Consider the following 18,639-nt stretch of genomic DNA (forward strand, 5'->3'; position numbering starts at 1 on the left):
TTGAGCTAATGTATTCAAGTCCATGATTAACCTTGGTGGAATGTTTTGGAACCATGTCAATGCTTTTCCTTCTAATGTCATTCCAAACCCCTCGAATTGAGTATGGAAATCAAATATGCGTTTTGCTCTTAGCACTTGCTTAAAGCTTGCTAAGTGGTCGTATGGATCCCCAGATCCACTATATTTTTTGACCTATGTTTAAAAATCAGCTGGTCTGACACGTCTATTTGGTTCAACTCCCGGTCTCCTGGCAGTTGGTCCTGTTCCAAGTCCTTCAAACCAGTTTGTTGGAAATAGGGACTCATGTAGCCTTGGACTAGCCTTAGTGTCACCCAGTTTTCTGCGTGATGAGGTGGTTTCTGGTTTCTTAACATTACTCTCAGAAGATCTCTCACGGTGTTCCTTGGAATAGTTTCTGGTCCTAGGTCCAATATCAAATCTCTTATGGAATACCTTTGGTATTTGGTTTGCTCCATCTCCTCAGGAGTCATCATAACAAAGTTATTGTTATAACAATCCTTAAATAGGTAGGTTGGTAGATTTGTTGATCCCTTATCCTTGATCTTGAAGATATAGATGATTTTCATGGGTGTTAGTTGTCCTGATTTGGGTGCGAAGTCCATAGAAGATCTTTTACATTTCTATCCTCCCAATAATAGACTCCGATCCTGGGATTATCCGTACTAAGCCATTTTAAAGGATTTAAATCAACTTGATCGTATCCCTCAAATTCTAAAGTTGCTGGTCCTTCTTTTGCGGCCATATCTGGAATTATGGTGTTTAATTCTAACCCCCATTTTTCTATCACGTCAAGGTTTTCGACTTGTAAATACTGAGTCCCGTTTCTGTCCATGTACATTTTTTCTTGTTTGTTTTCCGTGATCTCCTCTTCAAACTCAATACCATGGTCACCAATGCGAATAGTATACTCTTCGTTAGGATCCAAGTAAACTTGAGCTAAATTAGTCTTATAAAAAGAGAGTATATGCTTATAGCGCATTGTCGTTCCGATTTTTGAGTGAATCGAATAAGAAGACATTTCAGATGTTGAATCTAAGAAAGTGTCTTAGACTTCTTCAAGGATAGTGTGCAAGGAATTTCCTTGATTCATGCTTTCTTCAGTGGATACTCTACTGGAGGTTTCTCCAAGTATGTTGTGATTTCCTAGTACACGACCAGATCTAAGGTTCATAAAGATTTATGAAGCCCTAGATAGAGTACTTACCTTTGGATTGACTTGTTGTTAATTTCTTCCACTTGACTGGATTGCAACTTCTGTCAAGCTACTGATTCCTTGTCTGCAACCTGATTCCTGTAAAAATTTGATCATGTTAGCTATTTTTTCACCAAGACCGTATAGTTTTTGCTAGCTATTGTGATTGGTCTATGTGTATCACTACAAATCGAGCTAATTGAGTCAACAATTGAAATTTTCAAATTCAACTTTGGCAAAAATCAAAGGACTAATCTGCAACTAAAAAACTGATTGAACATGTACCAATTTGGATCCGATTGAACCCAAAATTCCCAAGTGGCCTTGTATTATGTTGGTCTAACATTGTACAAATTCAAAAGTCAAAATTGGTATCTCTCTGTAGCAGTAGTAAATAATCGTAATTATTTACTTTTGTCAAATTTTGGCACTTTTTGGCTTGGTTTGCCAAGTATAGAACCTGTTAAGGTCTTTGGACAAGTTTCAACAAGTTTGGACAAAATCTATTCAAGCTTATCAACTGTTTCGTGTCCGCAGACTCTGATTTCAAGAATCTAGCTTAAGTCTCACTTTTATGATCCAAATTTCACCAAAATTGATTTGTGTGGTCTACTTGATATGCTTGACCTTGTGGTATACTCAAATATGCAAGATTGTCAATTTTTGAACCAGATTATTTACTCTGGCTAAATCTTTGCAAGCTTTTGTCCTAATCTTGACACAGATCTGTTAAGCACCTCAACTTAAGGTCTCTAGCCAAGTTTCATCAAGTTTGGACAATTTTTGGTCAAACGGTCATCAATTTTCTGTCCGCAGACTGACTTTGCAAATTTGGTCACAATTTTCAATCCAATGATCCAAATCTTACCAAATTTGGTTTGTGGACTCATTACAACATGGTAAAACCAGTGATATGCTAGCTTAGTCCAAAAAGTTGAAAAATAGGACATATGTAAATAATCACGGTTATTTTACAATTGATAAATTTTTGCATCTTTTTTATCAAGTGAGCATGTACGCATGTTTATCACATCAATATAAGCCTATGAATCAATTTTCATCAAGTTTGAACAATTTTTTCTCCAATTTACACTCAAGTTTTAGAAAGTCAGTACAAAATTTAGTTTTTACACAGTTTTGTGATTCAAATCTTTTGTGCTTTTACAAAAGTTGTTTATACACATGTAATGAGTCACTGATATCAGCCTTGGTCAAATTTGACCTGAAAGTAAATAATCGTGATTATTTACTTTAGGCTTAAAATGAACCATTTTTTGCACTTTTTTTTTTGGACAGTCTTTTCATGAGTTATTTTAAGCCTATGAATCAAGTCAAAACTTAATTTGGCCTAAAATGTCAAGAAAAAGTAAATAATTTGAGTTTTTACGAACTCTTGAAATTTTTACCTCAAAGTGTCCTTGAGCTTACCCATTGGTTCATACAACTTTTAAGCATACTTACTCTCAAGTCAGATTGAGTGGTTTGGAGTCTGTTCGTGCTATTTCTAGCCGTAGACCTGAAATTTTACAACTTTAAAGAACAACTCACAATGATTCTTTTGGAGAGAGCAATGTTCTGAAATTCACCTCGGATCCTACTTACCCTACTCCTAGGTTCTCATGAAATGGGGTTGTGGAAGTGTCCACAAACACTCGCTTTTCTTGTTTTTTATGGTTTTCTGAGACTTGATTTTAAGGCTTGTCTCATCTATCAATCATTCTCAAAATCCTAATATAGTTCTACAATCCTACAATCCTAAAGGCACTCGACAAGTACAATTACTTCCCAGTTACCTCTACACAGCAAAAGACGACAATCTTAAGCTATGCGGTTTCTAAAAGAAATTTTTTAGGGCAGTTAGCCCAAGGAACATTTTTTGAAATCTCAAATGCCAGCTATGCCACGTCAGTGAAGAGGTGCAAAGAGGTATCGTGAATTTTCTCTCTCCCGCTTTCTCACTCTTTCTCTACACCCGACGTTCAATTGCTTTTGCTTTATTCAAAATGCTCTTCTCGCAATCCGTTGTACCTGCAAAAATGCTCTTCTCCCAATCCGTTCTACTGCAGGTATAGTTCTCTCTCTCTCTCTCTCTCTCTCTCTCTCTCTCTCTCTCTCTCTCTCTCTCTCTCTCTCTCTCTCTCTCTCTCTCTCTCTCTCTCTCTCTCTCTCTCTCTCTCTCTCTCTCTCTCGCGCGCGCGCGCGTGCTCTCTGTAGGAGTAGCCAACAAGGAAGGGGCAAGGAATGGGATTTATAGCATGATAGCTTAAAATAGCGCAAGAGGCACTTGAGATATTTGAGTTGAGATGCACTTGGATGTTGCAAGAACCTTGACAAAAGGTTAGCAGCAAAGCAGATGTCGAGGCGATTGCAAGTCACAAGATAGCGAACTCCGTCAAGGATATTGGAATGAGGAAAATCTTGCACATTGCGATCAAGAGAGGGAGCAGCAGCATTTGTTGGCTCAATTTTAAGAGATGTCAGAAGAAGGGGTATTTCCATGCCTTTGCATGCCTCCTTCTAGTACTTTTGCATCATGGAAGTGATGTAGGATTGCTGGCTTATGGTGATAATGCCTCGAAGGGCATCCTGGTGAACTTGGATCAAGACCCCATATCAATCATAGAGAAGGAGGAGTGAAGCTCCTCTTTGGCAACATCCAAAAATGATTGAGAGTTACAAAGCAGTTAAATATCATCACATAGATCGCAAGCAAAAGGAAGATTCCTGAGGTATGGTAACTGTAAACATTTGGGTCTGACTGGAGACGCAGGTATCCCAGGTTGATCATGCATTGAAGAAAGTGCGTATACTATTGATGAAGTGAGTTTCAGTCGATACATGGATTTGAGCAACCTGCACACATGATTAGGATGCTCAAAGGAGATGTAGCCAGGGGTTCCTTCATGTAGATTTCTTCTTCCAAGTCGTAATGATGAAAAGCTATGCGAACATCCATTTAATGGAAAAGTAAGTGGAATTGAGTTGGAATTGCGATTAGGACCCGAAATGTAGTAATCCGGAGTATAGGAGGAAAAGTCTCCCTTTAGTTCATTCTTGGTACTTGGGAGAAGCTCCGCGCCACAAAGCGAGTTTTGTAGCGAGAGACGCTACCATCAGTGTGGAACTTCTTCCGTAAGAGTCACTTCCAAGTGACCAACTTGCAATTAGCTGGGGCGGATACGAGCTACCATGTGCGATTTTCCATAAGGGATTGATATTCAAAATCTATTGCTTCGGTCCACATTAGAGCCTTAATTCCTGATAGGGCTTCTTTCACAAAGATCTCATCCACCATCTCAAGGTTTAAAGGCAACGCTCCAAGATCATCAGATGGGGTAGGAGAAGTGGCATAGAGTACATGCAAGTTGAAGGCACCAACAAAAGTAAATTCATCCAAGCTTTCTCCTTCACCAAAAACACAATCAGGTTGGATTGAAAATTCCAGCAAGATAGCCAGGTTGTTGTGCTCATAAATCTCACTAACAGCAAAGCAGATGTCCGGGCGAGTGCAAGTCACAAGAATATAGCAACTCTACCAAGGATATTGGGATAAGGAAAATCTTGTACTTTGTGATCACAAGAGGGAGCAACAACATTTGTAGGCTCAATTTCAAGAGATGGGAAAAGTGGCATTTCCATATGCCTTTACATGCATGCATCTGGTACTTCTTCATCAGGGAAGTGATGTAGGATTATTGGCTTATGGTGATAATGTCTCAAGGAGCATCCTGGTGAACATTGATCCCAAGGTAGAAGTGTAAAGACCCCATATCAGTTATAGAGAAGGAGGAGTGAAGATCCTCTTTGGCAACATCCAAAGCTGATTGAGAGTTACAAAGCAGTAAAATATCATCACATAGATTGCATGCAAAAGGAAGACTCCTGAGGTATGGCGGCTGTAAACATTTGGGTCCGACTGGAAGTGCAGGTATCCCAGGTTGTTCATGCATTGAAGAAAGTGCCTGTACCATTGATGAAGTGACCATTTCAGCCTGTATAGGGATTTGAGCAACTTGCACACATGATTAGGATGCTTAGAGGAGATGTAGCCAAGGGGTTGTTTCATGTTGATTTCTTCTTCCAAGTCGCCATGAAGAAAATCTATGCGAACATCCATTTGATGCAGAAGGAAGTGGATTTGAGCTACAATTGCAATCAAGACCCCAAAGGTAAAGATCTGGAGTATAGGAGAAAAAGTCTCACTATAGTCCATTCCTAGTACTTGGGAGAAACTCCGGGCCACAGAGCAGGTTTTGAGCGAGAGATGCTACCATCAGCATGGAACTTCTTTTGTAAGATCCACTTACAAGTTACCAACTTGCTATAATCTAGGGTGCTTATGAGCTTCCCTGTGCAATTTTCCATAAGGGATTGATATTCAAAATCCATTGCTTCTATCCACATTGGAGCCTTAATTCTTGATAGGGCTTATTCTACAGAGATATCATCCACCATCTCGGGGTTTAAAGGGAGTGCTCTACGATCGTCCGGTGGGGCATGAGAAGTGGCCAAGACAATAGAGGCATATGAGAGTAGTAGTTGTTACCATATACATGTGGTAGTGATGTGTGTGAACAGACTAGGACTGCCGGGGCATTTTTTCCCTCTTTAGGAGGTTTTTCCCCGGAGCATTGTATATACGCCCATCACTCTAGGGCTATCTATCTTTCCATTGCATACTAAGTAACACACTCTTTGTTGTGTGCCTTGAGCTTCCTTCGCCTTCTTCAAGCTGTGTGCGTTTCTCTGCAACCCTAATTCCAACAATTGGCATCATAGCAGGTTGCGTCCTCCCGGGCTTAGTCGCCAGGTGCTCCAGTACACACCTGCTCACTTTCTCCGATTTCAGTGAGGTTTGGCGAGCGTTCGCAGGTCGACAAATATTTCGAGCAAGCTCGTAGAGCTTGGTCTGCTCAGATTTTTGATTTGGGCTCATATCAGCCTCCGTTTCCACTACAGACAGTTTTGCACATGCTATTTCGTCATTTTGTGGAGAATTTCTGTCAGTGCTATTTTCTACATAATAGGTGCCTTATAGTCTTCTACGGTTTGTGCTATATAGCACGTGTTGTTCCTGCTCCGTTTCTCCTATTTTCGGGCAGTTTTCACATCAGATGCAACATTTACCATGGCTGACAACAACAACACAGATGTGTTCAAGATGTTTGTGGGGACAACTACCCTATGTGGGATTATATGATGCAACATGTTCTTGTGTCAAATGGCGTCTGGAATATTGTGCAGGGCATTGATGTACGTCCTGGTTCTGAGGATGCACGCGATGTTGAGGATGTTGCAGGTCTTGCTACAAGGATTGTTGTTGTTAGAGTTGTTTTGCCTACGGCAGAACAAGCTCGTTGGGATGTTAAGGATGCACAAGCTCATGCATTGTTTGCATTGTCTGCGAAGCGCACCATTGTTCCTCACATCCGTTCAGCAAAATCTGCAAAACAGGCTTGGGATATTCTAGCAGGTCTTTATGCAAGCCGCAATGAGGCTAAAATTGCTTTGCTGCGTAAAGAGCAGGAGTGGAAGATTATGCATGAGGAAGATGATATAGACACTTTCCTTGCTAGTGTCAAGGATATCAATGAGCAACTTATTTCTGCAAGTGAAGTCATTTCAGACAGTTCCCTTGTGCAGAGTGTTCTTGATGCCTTACCAGATTCTTACCAGACTTTTGCTAGTACTTGGAGACTTATGACCCAAGGAAATCCAGAAGTTGTCAAGTTTGATGCATTATTCACATTGCTGTTGCAAGAGTCACTTTCAGAAAAAAGAGGACTAGACAGCGTGCAGTTGAACAGACTTTTATTGCTTCTCAAAGAAAGGGTGGTAACAGCAATGCAGCCACTTCTTATGGTTCTACTACGAGTGGCAAAACTTTTGTTCCTAATGCTTCTGCTGGCAGCACTTTGTCTGGAAATTCTGGTGATAAGGGCAAAAAGAAGATGCGTTGCCATTATTGTAAACCTAATGATCACTTGATCAAGTCGTGTCCTAAGTTGAAGGCCAAAGAGGCTAAGAAGAAAGAGGGTGGTTCCACTGCAAATGCTGGTTCCACTACAAATGCAGCCATTGTTGAGTCTTTTGTGAAAGGAGACTGTAATGCTGATGTTGATGCAGAATGGGCTTTTAGCGCAGAGTGCACTTACAATCCTGCTGTCCATGATGCATGCTTGTCAGTTGCTGTAGATTCACATGTGTGGTATTTCGACAGTGGTGCTACAAAGCACATTACCTCACATCGTGAATTGTTTACCTCTCTCGAGTCTGTCCCTCATGGGAATTCAGTCACTTGTGCCAACAATGCCTCTTATCCAGTTCAGGGAGTTGGAAAGATTATGCTTACTGCTACAAATGGAAGTTCCTTCATACTTGTTGATGCACTTTATGTACCTGGGATCAAGAAGAATCTCTTGTCTGTATCGGCACTTGCTAGACTTGGACTTGTAGTCAAATTTGTGGATGACAGATGTACAATTCATGATCTCAGTTTTGGTGATGAAATTGTTGCATCTGGCCTCTTGTGCCGTGGGCTGTATAATCTCACTTTGTATGACAAGTGTGGACAAAATTTTGCAAATGCTGTTGCAGATTCAAGGGCTATTTCAGATGCAAAACTTTGGCATGCACGTTTTGGTCATCTGAATTTTGCCAGTTTGCTACGTTTGCAGAAATCTGATATGGTTGCTTCTTTGCCGCCTCTTGAAGCACTTGTCAAACATGTTTGTGAAGGCTATATTTTGGGTAAGATGCAGCGTTCTAAGTTTCCAAAGGATGGTTTAGTTTGGGCCACATGCAGGTTGCAGCTTGTGCATAGTGATGTTTGTGGGCCCATGCAAACTCCGTCCTTGGGAAATTACCTGTATTTCGTGAATTTCATTGATGATTACTCCTGGCATGCATGGGTATTTCCTCTTAAAGAGAAGTCCGAAGTTTTTATGTGCTTCAAACAATTTCTGGCTATGGCTGAAAATGTCTCGAAATGTACTATGGGCACCCTCCGTTCCGATCGAGGGGGGGAGTATATGTCTCATGAATTTAATGCATTTCTGGCTAGTCGCGGGATAAAACACCAATGTACGGTGCCGTATACACCTCAGCAAAATGGTGTTGTTGAGAGGAAAAACAGGTCACTGATGGAAATAGCATGATGTATGGTCAAAAGTCAAGCTTTACCGTATTCTTTTTGGCTTGAGGCCATCATGTGTGCCACTTATGTACTTACCAGGTGTCCTACGAAAGCTTTGCAGTTTATTACTCCATATGAAGCATGGCATGATAGAAAGACTTCTATTGAGCACATGCGTGTTTTTGGCTGTTTGGCATATGCTTTGGTGCCACAAGTGCAACGCAGAAAATTGGATGATAAGGCTGTCAAATGTATTTTTGTTGCTTATAGTGCTGAAAGCAATGGTTACAGGTTGTATCATCCGCAAACAAAACGTATTCTGGTTTCTCTGGATGTAGTGTTTGTGGAAGATTCTGTTCAACCCTTGCTGTCATGTACTAGAGACAATAATGTAAGCTCACAGTACATTTATGACACTTTGTTGCCTCTTTTCAGTGGTGGAAATACGAATGTAAGTTCCAATGAGGAAAATGTACAGCCTATGGGGGTTTCTGAAAATGTTTTAGATCAGCCTATTACTGATGCAGATGTACATGATGTACTTGATGAGGAAAGGGCTGAAAATGAGCAGGCTAGCGGTATGCCAAAATGGCTGGTGCACACTTTGTGTGATAGTAAATTGGATGCACCTTTGTCTAGTCGTACTCGTTCAGGCTCTCGCCATGCATCTTATGCATCAGATTGTTATGCTTTGGCTGTGTCTAGCTTACATGATGTTGAAGAGCCTCTGTCTTTTGATGAAGCATAGAATTCAAAAAATTGGATGGCTACCATGCAATCAGAAGATGATGCACTTATAGAAAATGACACATGGACTTTATGTGATTTGCCTCGTGGCAAAAAGGCCATTGCTATGAAGTGGCTTTACAAGTTAAAACGCAAGCCGGATGGTGAGATCGATCGCCGTAAGGCTCGACTTGTTGCAAAGGGTTATGCACAACAAAAAGGCATTGATTATGAAGAGACTTTTGCTCCCACTTGTCGTATGACTACTGTGCGTTTTCTATGTGCATTGGCAACTCATTTTGGTTGGGATGTACATCAATCAGACATTGTTACTGCTTTCTTGAATGGTGACATATTTGAGGAAGTTTATGTAACGCAGCCTCACGGTTTTGTCATAAAAGGACAAGAGGACAAAGTGTGCAAATGTAAGAAGGCTTTGTATGGGTTGAAGCAATCTCCTCGTGCTTGGTATGAGAAAGCTGACACTCATTTGGTCAAACGAGGCTTTCGTAATAGTCCAACAGAAAGCACATTGTATGTAAAGCGTGAGGGTGATGCACTTCTCATTGTGTTTCTTTATGTTGATGATTTGTTGATCACTGGACCAAATGAGAGACATATTGCTGAATTTAAGTCTGATTTGAATGCTACTTTCAAGATGAAAGATTTGGGGCTGGTGCATCATTACTTGGGTATACAGTTTAAGCAGTGTGATGGTGGTATTGCCTTGTGTTAGAAAAGTTACATAGAGACATTGCTATGTAAGTTTGGACTTGAGGATTGCAAACCTATTGCCACTCCCATGGAAACAGGTTTGAAGTTGAGTCTACATGATGCTAGCGATCTTGTTGATGTCACTCTTTACCAAACTGCCGTTGGTTGCCTCATTTATGTATGCAACACGAGGCTGGATATTCAGTTTGCAGTCTCACAGGTCAACAGATTTATGCATATCCCAGGGTCTAAGCATTGGCAGGCTGCCAAGAGGATTTTCCGCTACCTTAGTGGCACTTTACATCTTGGCTTATTTTATCCCAAGGGGGGATCATTGCCGCCAGACTTACATGCTTTTTCGGACTCAGATTGGGCTGGTTGTTTTGACACGCGAGTGTCCACAAGTGGTTTTTGTTTCATGCTTGCCAGTTCATGTATATCATGGTTGAGCAAGAAGCAACCTATTGTGGCCACTTCGAGTTGTGAGGCTGAGTACAGGGCAGTCTTCACAGCTACGGTTGAGTGTGTATGGCTCAGACGCCTTATGGCTGATTTGGGTGTTGGACAAGACATTGCCAACACTATCTACACTGATAGTTAGAGCACATTGGCAGTTGCGAGGAACCCAGTTTTTCATGCTCGCACAAAGCACATTGAGGTGCATTACCACTATGTCAGGAAGAGGCTCTCAGCAGGAGAGATCAGCTTGGCTCATGTGCCAACACAGGACAACCTTGCAGATCTTTTCACAAAGGCATTGTCTCGTGAGAAGCTTGAAGCTTTCCGCAAAGCTTTGGGCTTACTCCCCTTTGTGGACTGATCATGTCCTCAGGGCATCTTTACTCATGTGCCAGCTCTCGTTCACCACATCACTCCAAGGGGGATTTGTTACCATATACATGTGGTAGTGATGTGTGTGAACACACTAGGACCGCCGGGGCATTTTTTCCCTCTTTAGGAGGTTTTTTCACCCGAGCATTGTATATACGCCCATCACTATAGGGCTATCTATCTTTCCATTGCATACTAAGTAACACACACTTTGTTGTGTGCCTTGAGCTTCCTTCGTCTTCTCCAAGCTGTGTGTGTTTCTCTGCAACCCTAATTCCAACAGTAGTGGCTTTGGTCATGTCGACTGAAAGGGTTGATCTCAAGGGTATCACAGCATGGTGACCACGTTTGGAATTTAGAATAGTGTACAATCAGTTCTGCTGACAGATTTTAAGGATCTCATATTGACCAGAGAGAAGTTTGAAGTGAATTACAGAACGAGCATGAAAAAACCTCAATGGATGACCCAATGGATGTGGTTGCTATCACTAACAGTAGGTTGCGACTGAGGCCTAGGATGTGATAAATATCATGAATGATGATTGAGGTGCGCTAGGTAATGCAATTTGCATCTAGCCAAGACCTATGGTTGTGAGGCTCCAATTATCACCAAGATAAACTTGCACATTTGGGAGAGGGGCTTGTAGTTCTACAACCAGTGGTGGCAAGGGGTCATGTGATGGCTTGCATTGGTATCAAGTAGCCAATCTGATGCAGCAACTTGAAAAAAAATGAGAGCATCAATGGATTTAATTTGTAAAGAGAATAATTGAAGTGTCTCCATACCATACAGGAGGCTGGGTGCAGTTTCCTCCACTTGTTGCAAGGGGTCATGTGATGGGTTGCACCAGTATCAAGCAGCCATTTCGATGTAGCAACTTGAAAAGAAATGAGAGCATCAATGGAATTAAGGTGTGAAGAGAATAATTGAAGTGTCTCCATACCATACTGGCTGGGTACAGGTTCCTCCACTTGTTGCAAGTGGGCTCGCAGATGTCGATCATTTTGTTGCTGCTCGTGACGCTTAGTCGAACACTCTCTCTCAACATGACCAGGATGCCCACAGTATCCACAGGTTTGTGCTGTAGGTCTATTGTTGTTCATGGTGCTTCTTTATCTGCCTCCGGTTCTGCGGAATGGCCTCCAGTTTTGTCATACAACAAAATGTTGCACTTATTGGGCAGAGGGAGTGTTCGCCGCTGGTAAGGAATATGCACACATTATTCACAGTCACAAAGACTTAGACTAAAGCAAGGAGGAATTGATTAATTCATCACCAAAGGGTGGTTTTATATAGATGCGATGATAGTTATCTGTGAAATTACAAGGCTCTTGTAAATGTCCAGGGATGGTCACACGACCTTGTTATTTTGGGATTATGATTTATTGATGCGCCATAGCAGCTACCCAATTGGCAAAGTGAATAGTTGTGTTCAAGATTCAGTGTTGTATGCCATACTCTTTGTTTACATAAATTAGGAATAGCACTTATGGTGATAGTTTATGCATGCCATGCTTGGAAGCAACTACTCTGCTATTGGAGTGTACAAATGGTGCAAAAAGTCAAGATCAGTCAAACTATTTTGAAAGTGGTTTGGGTCAAATTAGAGGATGTCTTCTTTCCCAAACTGCTCATTGCCAGCTGCTTTCTTATTTTGTCTCCAATATCTTTTTGGAATGGTCATGAATTCATGTTATGAAATCTCTCGGGAAGGGTGTCCCTTGCAACACACTAATCATGCGGTATGCCCAATCCAGGCAGGAGCCAAGAAGCTCTTGATTTTTTTGGCAGATGCAAAGTGACAGACTCTCTCCATATAGTTTGCTAGGGATTGTTGGAAAAAGAGACCGTGTTTGGGAATTCCTTGTTCTACACTGGTGTACTTCTCTCAGAATGCACAAAAAGTGCTTAAGGAGCTTTGTATCCAAGAGTTCATTCTTGCAATGCACTGATTGCAAGATTTTTCTGATAGCAGAAGGGCCAGCTAGCATTGGGTTATTTTTAGTGAATATAAAGCGAGGGATCTCTCCATATGCAATCACCTATGCTTGCAGTTTGCAAGGCACATGGCACTACACAAATGCTGAAATGCGGTGTACTTCAAAAGGAACCACATGATTACTTGAAGCACTTCATGTCTGGGATGTCCTGTATTGGAATGCACACTGATTGCACGATTTTCCCAACAGGGGCAGGGCCAACAAACTCTAAGCATTTTTAGTCCATTGCATGGATTGTGCTATTTTCCCAATAGGCGCAGCGCTAAGGTGCTGGGATGTTTTCATGGATGCAAAATGCAAGATGCTCATACAGAAAAGTCTCGGATGTCCTATATTGGAATGCACACTGATTCTGGGATTTGCCCAACAGAGGCAGGGGCAGCAAACTGTAAGAATTTTTAGCAATTACACTGATTGCGCTATTTGCTTGATAGGTGCAGCGCTAAGGTGCTGGGCTTTTTTGGTGGATGCGAAATGAGGGTGTCTCTCCAGATGTAATCTTCTGCGTTACGCAAGATTATTTGGGATCGCAAAGCAAGGTCAACTCTTCAGATGCAATCACTTGCAATTGCATCTTGAAGGCATGTGGTACTAGGAAAAATTCTGATCTGGGCAATTAAATTCATGATGATATTTTTAGTCATGGGCTGTTGAAAAAACACATCATTCTTGGGAATGCCTTGGCTAACATGTATGCCAGATGTGGTGCATGCTAGAAAGCACAAAATGTGCTCTGAGAGCTCTTTGTCTAGAACGGTGTCCCTTGCAGGTCATGCTTGCAACTACAATTGCATCTTGAAGGCATGTGGTACTAGGCAAAACGTTGATTTGGGCAAAAAAAATCATGATGATATTGTTAGTCAAGGGCTGTTGACAAAACACATCATTCTTGGGAATTCCTTGGTTGACATGTATGCCAGATGTGTTACATGCCAGAAAGCACAAAATGTGTTGTGAGAGCTCTTTCTATGAAACGGTGTCCCTTGCAACACACTAAAATTATGGATTTCCCAATAGGGACACGAGTCAGGAAGGTCTGGGTTGTTTTTAATGGATACAAAGTGAGGGTCTCTTGCATATTGACGGCATGTGGCAATACACAAGAGACTGATCTGGGCAAAAGAATTCACGACGATGTTTTAGCCTGGGATTGTTGATGAAAACGGACGTGCTTGGGAATGCTTTGATGGAAATTTATGTCAACTGTGATGTACTTCAGAAAGCTCTCTCTCCAAAATGGCATCCCTTTCAACACACTTATTATGGGATATGTCCAATTGGGGCAGAGCCCAAGTAGCACTAGCCTGTTTTTGGTGGATGGAAAGTGAGGGACTCTCTACAGATGCAATCTTGAAGGCATGTGGCATTACACAAGAGGGTGTAGTGAGGGTGTCTCTCCAGATGTAATCATCTGTGTTTTGCAAGATGCTCATATAGGCAAAAGAATTCACGATGGTGATATGGTTAGTCATGGACTGTCAAAAAAAGAGGTCATGTTTGCAATCACCTGCAATCGCATCTTGAAGGCATGTGGTACTAGGTAAATACGTTGATCTGTCATTTTTTAGCAATTGCACTAATTGCGCTATTTGCCCAATAGTTGCAGCGCTAAGGCACTGGGCTGTTTTTGTGAATGCGAAATGAAAGTGTCTCCAAATGTAATCATTTGTGTTAAATGGTGCATGCTAGAAAGCACAAAACGTTCTCTGAGAGCTCTTTTTTAGGAATGGTGTCCCTTGCAGGTCATGCTTGCAATCACCTCCAATTGCATCTTGAAGGAATGTGGTACTAAGCAAAACGCTGATCTGGGCAAAAAATTTCATGATGATATTGTTAGTCAAGGGCTGTTAAAAAAACATATCATTCTTGGGAATTCCTTGGTTGAGATGTATGCTAGATGTAGTGCATGCCAGAAATCACAAAACATGCTCTGAGAGCTTTTTGTCCAGAACGGTGTCCCTTGTAGCCCCGGGGCGGTCACTTTTTAGAATGTGTATGCTATCACGTGAGTTAACCGGAGAGGATTATTAAAAGATCAAAATGTATACATACAGAGGGGGGTGGGGGTTTTTTAAATAGGCACATAGTGTAAATATAGTATGTATATTGAGGTATTATTAATAACCTCTTGAACGCACGTGATATAGGAAGCTTTTGATAAGTGACCGCCCCGGGCTTGCAACACACTAAAATCATGGATTGCCCAATAGGGACATGAATCAGGAAGATTTGGATTGTTTTTAATGGATACGATGTGAGGGTCTCTTGCATATTGAAGGCATGTGGCAATACCCAAGAGATTGATGTGGGCAAAAGAATTCACGATGATGTTTTTAGCCTGGGGTTGTTGATGAAAAAGGATGTGCTTGGGAATGCCTTGGTGGAAATTCATGTCAATTGTGTCGTTCTTTAGAAAGATCTCTCTCCTTTCAACGCACTAATAATGGGATATGTCCAATTGGGACAGAGCCCAAGTAGCACTAGGCTGTTTTTGGTGGATGGGAAGTGAGGGACTCTCCATAGATGCAATCTTGAAGGCATGTGGCATTACACAAGAGGGTGTAGTGAGGGCGTCTCTCCAGATGTAATCATCTGTGTTTTGCAAGATGCTCATATAGGCAAAAGAATTCATGATGGTGATATGGTTAGTCATGGGCTGTCGAAAAAAGAGGTCATGTTTGCAATCACCTGCAATTGCATCTTGAAGGCATGTGGTACTGGGTAAAATGCTGATCTGGCATTTTTCAGCAATTGCACTGATTGCGTTTTTTTCCCAGCAGGTGCAATGCTAAGGTGCTAGGGCGTTTTCGTGGATGCGAAATGAAGGTGTCCCTCTAGATGTAGTCATCTATGTTACGCAAGTTGCGCATATATCAAGCATTGGGCTTTGCAAAGCGAGGGCAACTCTCTAGACGCAATCACCTACAATTGCATCTTGAAGGCATGTGGTACTAGGCAAATTGCTGATCTGGGCAATAAAATTCATGATGTTGAAAAAACACATCATTCTTGGGAAAGCCTTGGTTGACATGTATGCCAGATGTGGTGCATGCCAGAAAGCACAAAACATGCTTTGAGAGATCTTTGTCTGGAACGGTGTCCCTTGTAGGTCATGCTTGCAATCATATGCAATTGCATCTTTAAGGCATGTGGTACTAGGCAAAATACTTATCTGGGCCAAAAAAAATCATGATGATATTGTTAGTCAAGGGCTGTTGACAAAACACATCATTCTTGGGAATGCCTTGGTTGACATGTATGCCAGACGTGGTGCATGCCAGAAAGCATAAAACATGATCATACCTGCAAGCTAGGTTGTTGGTGAAGCCACCTGGTCTCTGCCGAGCCAGAGTGGACTATTGCATTGCGAGGCCTTAAGCATCTTGGGTGGACAGACACTTACCACTTGACCTCGACACGGCAGATCACTTGCTTACACAAGAGCATCTACATGGACTTAGGGAGAGGATCTTCGATCTCTTCCTAGACAAGTTCATGACTTGGAATCTATAGACTAGAGTGGGACTTTGGTGCTTTGGAATCTCTTGGAGAGTTTACCCGCCAGATATAGAAGATGAAGAATCCTGCGACTACATTCGGAGTCACCCGAAGCTTGGCTTAGATATACTGCACTGACTCTTCTACACTCCTCATCATTTGGATTCCTACCTTCAAAGTTTCTTACACAAAGGATGAAGTTACCTCCTACTAGGACACCATCTCGTGGTAGTCCGTGCATTTTCTCAGTGACTGTTGCAGTATATAGTATGTTCGACATCGGCTTGATCATCTACGAGCGTAGAGTCCTTGGGAGATCCATTCATTCCAACCATCATTCGGCGGTTGCACACTCCAGAGGAAAACTTGTGGTTTGCTATGGACACACCTATGCACTCATCAAAGGAGTGCAAAGGAGATATGGCCATGCTCACAGCATATGGGATCCCGACATTCCTAGAGAAAACACCACATCTTGGGTGGACAGACACTTACCACTTGACCATTCTGTACACTGCCAAGAGCATAGGAGAATGCTGAAAATCAATGGACAAAGCCTTTTTATCACCTCGCAATCATGTTTTTGGATGGACAACAACCTTCTGGCTTGTTTTTTCACAGAGAATGAAGTTACCTTTGCTAGGACACCATCTCGTGGTGAACCGTTCGATCTCTCAGTGACTGTTGCAGTTCACAGTATCTTTGACATTGGCTTGATCATCTACGGGTGTATAATCCTTGGGAGATCCATTCATTCCAAACATCATTTGGCGGTTGTGTACTCCGGATGAGGTGGTGACTTGTGGTTTGCTATTGACACACCTATGCACTCATCGAAGGAATTCACATGAGATATGGCCATGCTCATGGCATATGGGATTCCGACATTCCTAGAGAAAACACCTCCATCTTGGGTGGACAGACACTTACCACTTGACCTCGACATGTGAGATCACTTGCTTACACATGATCATCTACATGGACTTAGGGAGAGGATCTTTGATCTCTTCCTAGACAAGTTCATGGCTTGGAATCTACAGACTAGAGTAGGACTTTGGTGCTTTGGAAACTCTTGGAGAGTTTACCCGCCAGATACAGGAGATGAAGCATCCCGCGACTACATCCGGAGTCACCAGGAGCTTGGCTTATATGGTACTGCAGTGACCTCTTCTACACTCCTGACATTTGGATTCCTACCTTCAAAGTTTCTTACACAAAGGATGAACTTACCTCTTGCCGCGACACCATCTCGTGGTAGTCCGTACGTTTTCTTAGTGACTATTGCAGTATACAGTATGTTTGACATCCGCTTGATCATCTACGGGCATTGAGTCCTTGGAAGATCCATTTTTTCCAACCATCATTCGGTGGTTGCGTACTCTAGAGGAAGTGGCGACTTGTTGTTTGCTATGGACACACCTATGCACTCATCAAAGGAGTGCACACAAGATATGGCGATCCTCACAGCATATGGGATCTTGTTGTTTGCGTACTCTAGAGGAAGTGGCCACTTGTTGTTTGCTATGGACACACCTATGCACTCATCAAAGGAGTGCACACAAGATATGGCGATCCTCACAGCATATGGGATCCTGACATTCCCAGATAAAACACCACCATCTTGGGTGGACAAACACTTAACACTTGACCTCGACACGCCAGATCACTTGCTTACACAAGAGAATCTACATGGACTTAGGGAGCTGTGTTTTTGAACAACTATATCGTTTTCGCAATAAGAAGGCAACGCTCAACTTTTCAACCCTAAATCTTGCCTTCCATACTAGCTCTCCTTGCCGATCCTGTTCCTCTTTAGATCATCAGATTTCAGCCATACTTCCATTGCTACTTTCTCAGTGACTGTTGTAGTACACTGTATGTTCGACAGCGGCTTGATCATAATTGGGTGTAGAGTCCTTGGGAGATCCATTCATTCCAACCATCATTCGGAAATTGCACACTCCAGAGGAAGTGATGACTTGTGGTTTTCTATGGACACACCTACGCATTCATCAAAGGAGTGCACACGAAATATGGCCATGCTCATGGCATATGGGATTCCGACATTCCCAGAGAAAACACCACCATCTTGGGTGGATAGACACTTAGTACTTGACCTCGACAAGTCGCATCACTTGCTTACACAAGAGCATCTACACGGACTTAGGGAGCTGCGTTTTTGGACAACTGTATCATTTTTACAACAAGAAGGCAACGCTCAACTTTTCAACCTTAAATCTTCCCTTGCACACCAGCTCGGCATCCGGTGCCTTGCCGATCCTGCTCCTCCTTAAATCATCAGATTTCAGTCATACTTCCACTGTTGTTTTCTCTGTTTTCAGCCCACCAGGGGCTCCGACATTGATTCCCACCCTCCCTACACCCTCTACACCGTTCCATACACTACCGAGAGCGTAGGAGCATGCTGAAAATCTATGGACGGAAGCGTTTTTATCACCTCGCAGTCGCGTTTTTTGGGTGGACAACAATCTTCTTCCTTGTTTTTTTCACAGAGGATGAA

The sequence above is a fragment of the Adiantum capillus-veneris genome, chromosome 19, assembly GCF_014529385.1.
Source record: "Adiantum capillus-veneris isolate H3 chromosome 19, ASM1452938v2, whole genome shotgun sequence".
Lineage (NCBI taxonomy): Eukaryota > Viridiplantae > Streptophyta > Polypodiopsida > Polypodiales > Pteridaceae > Adiantum > Adiantum capillus-veneris.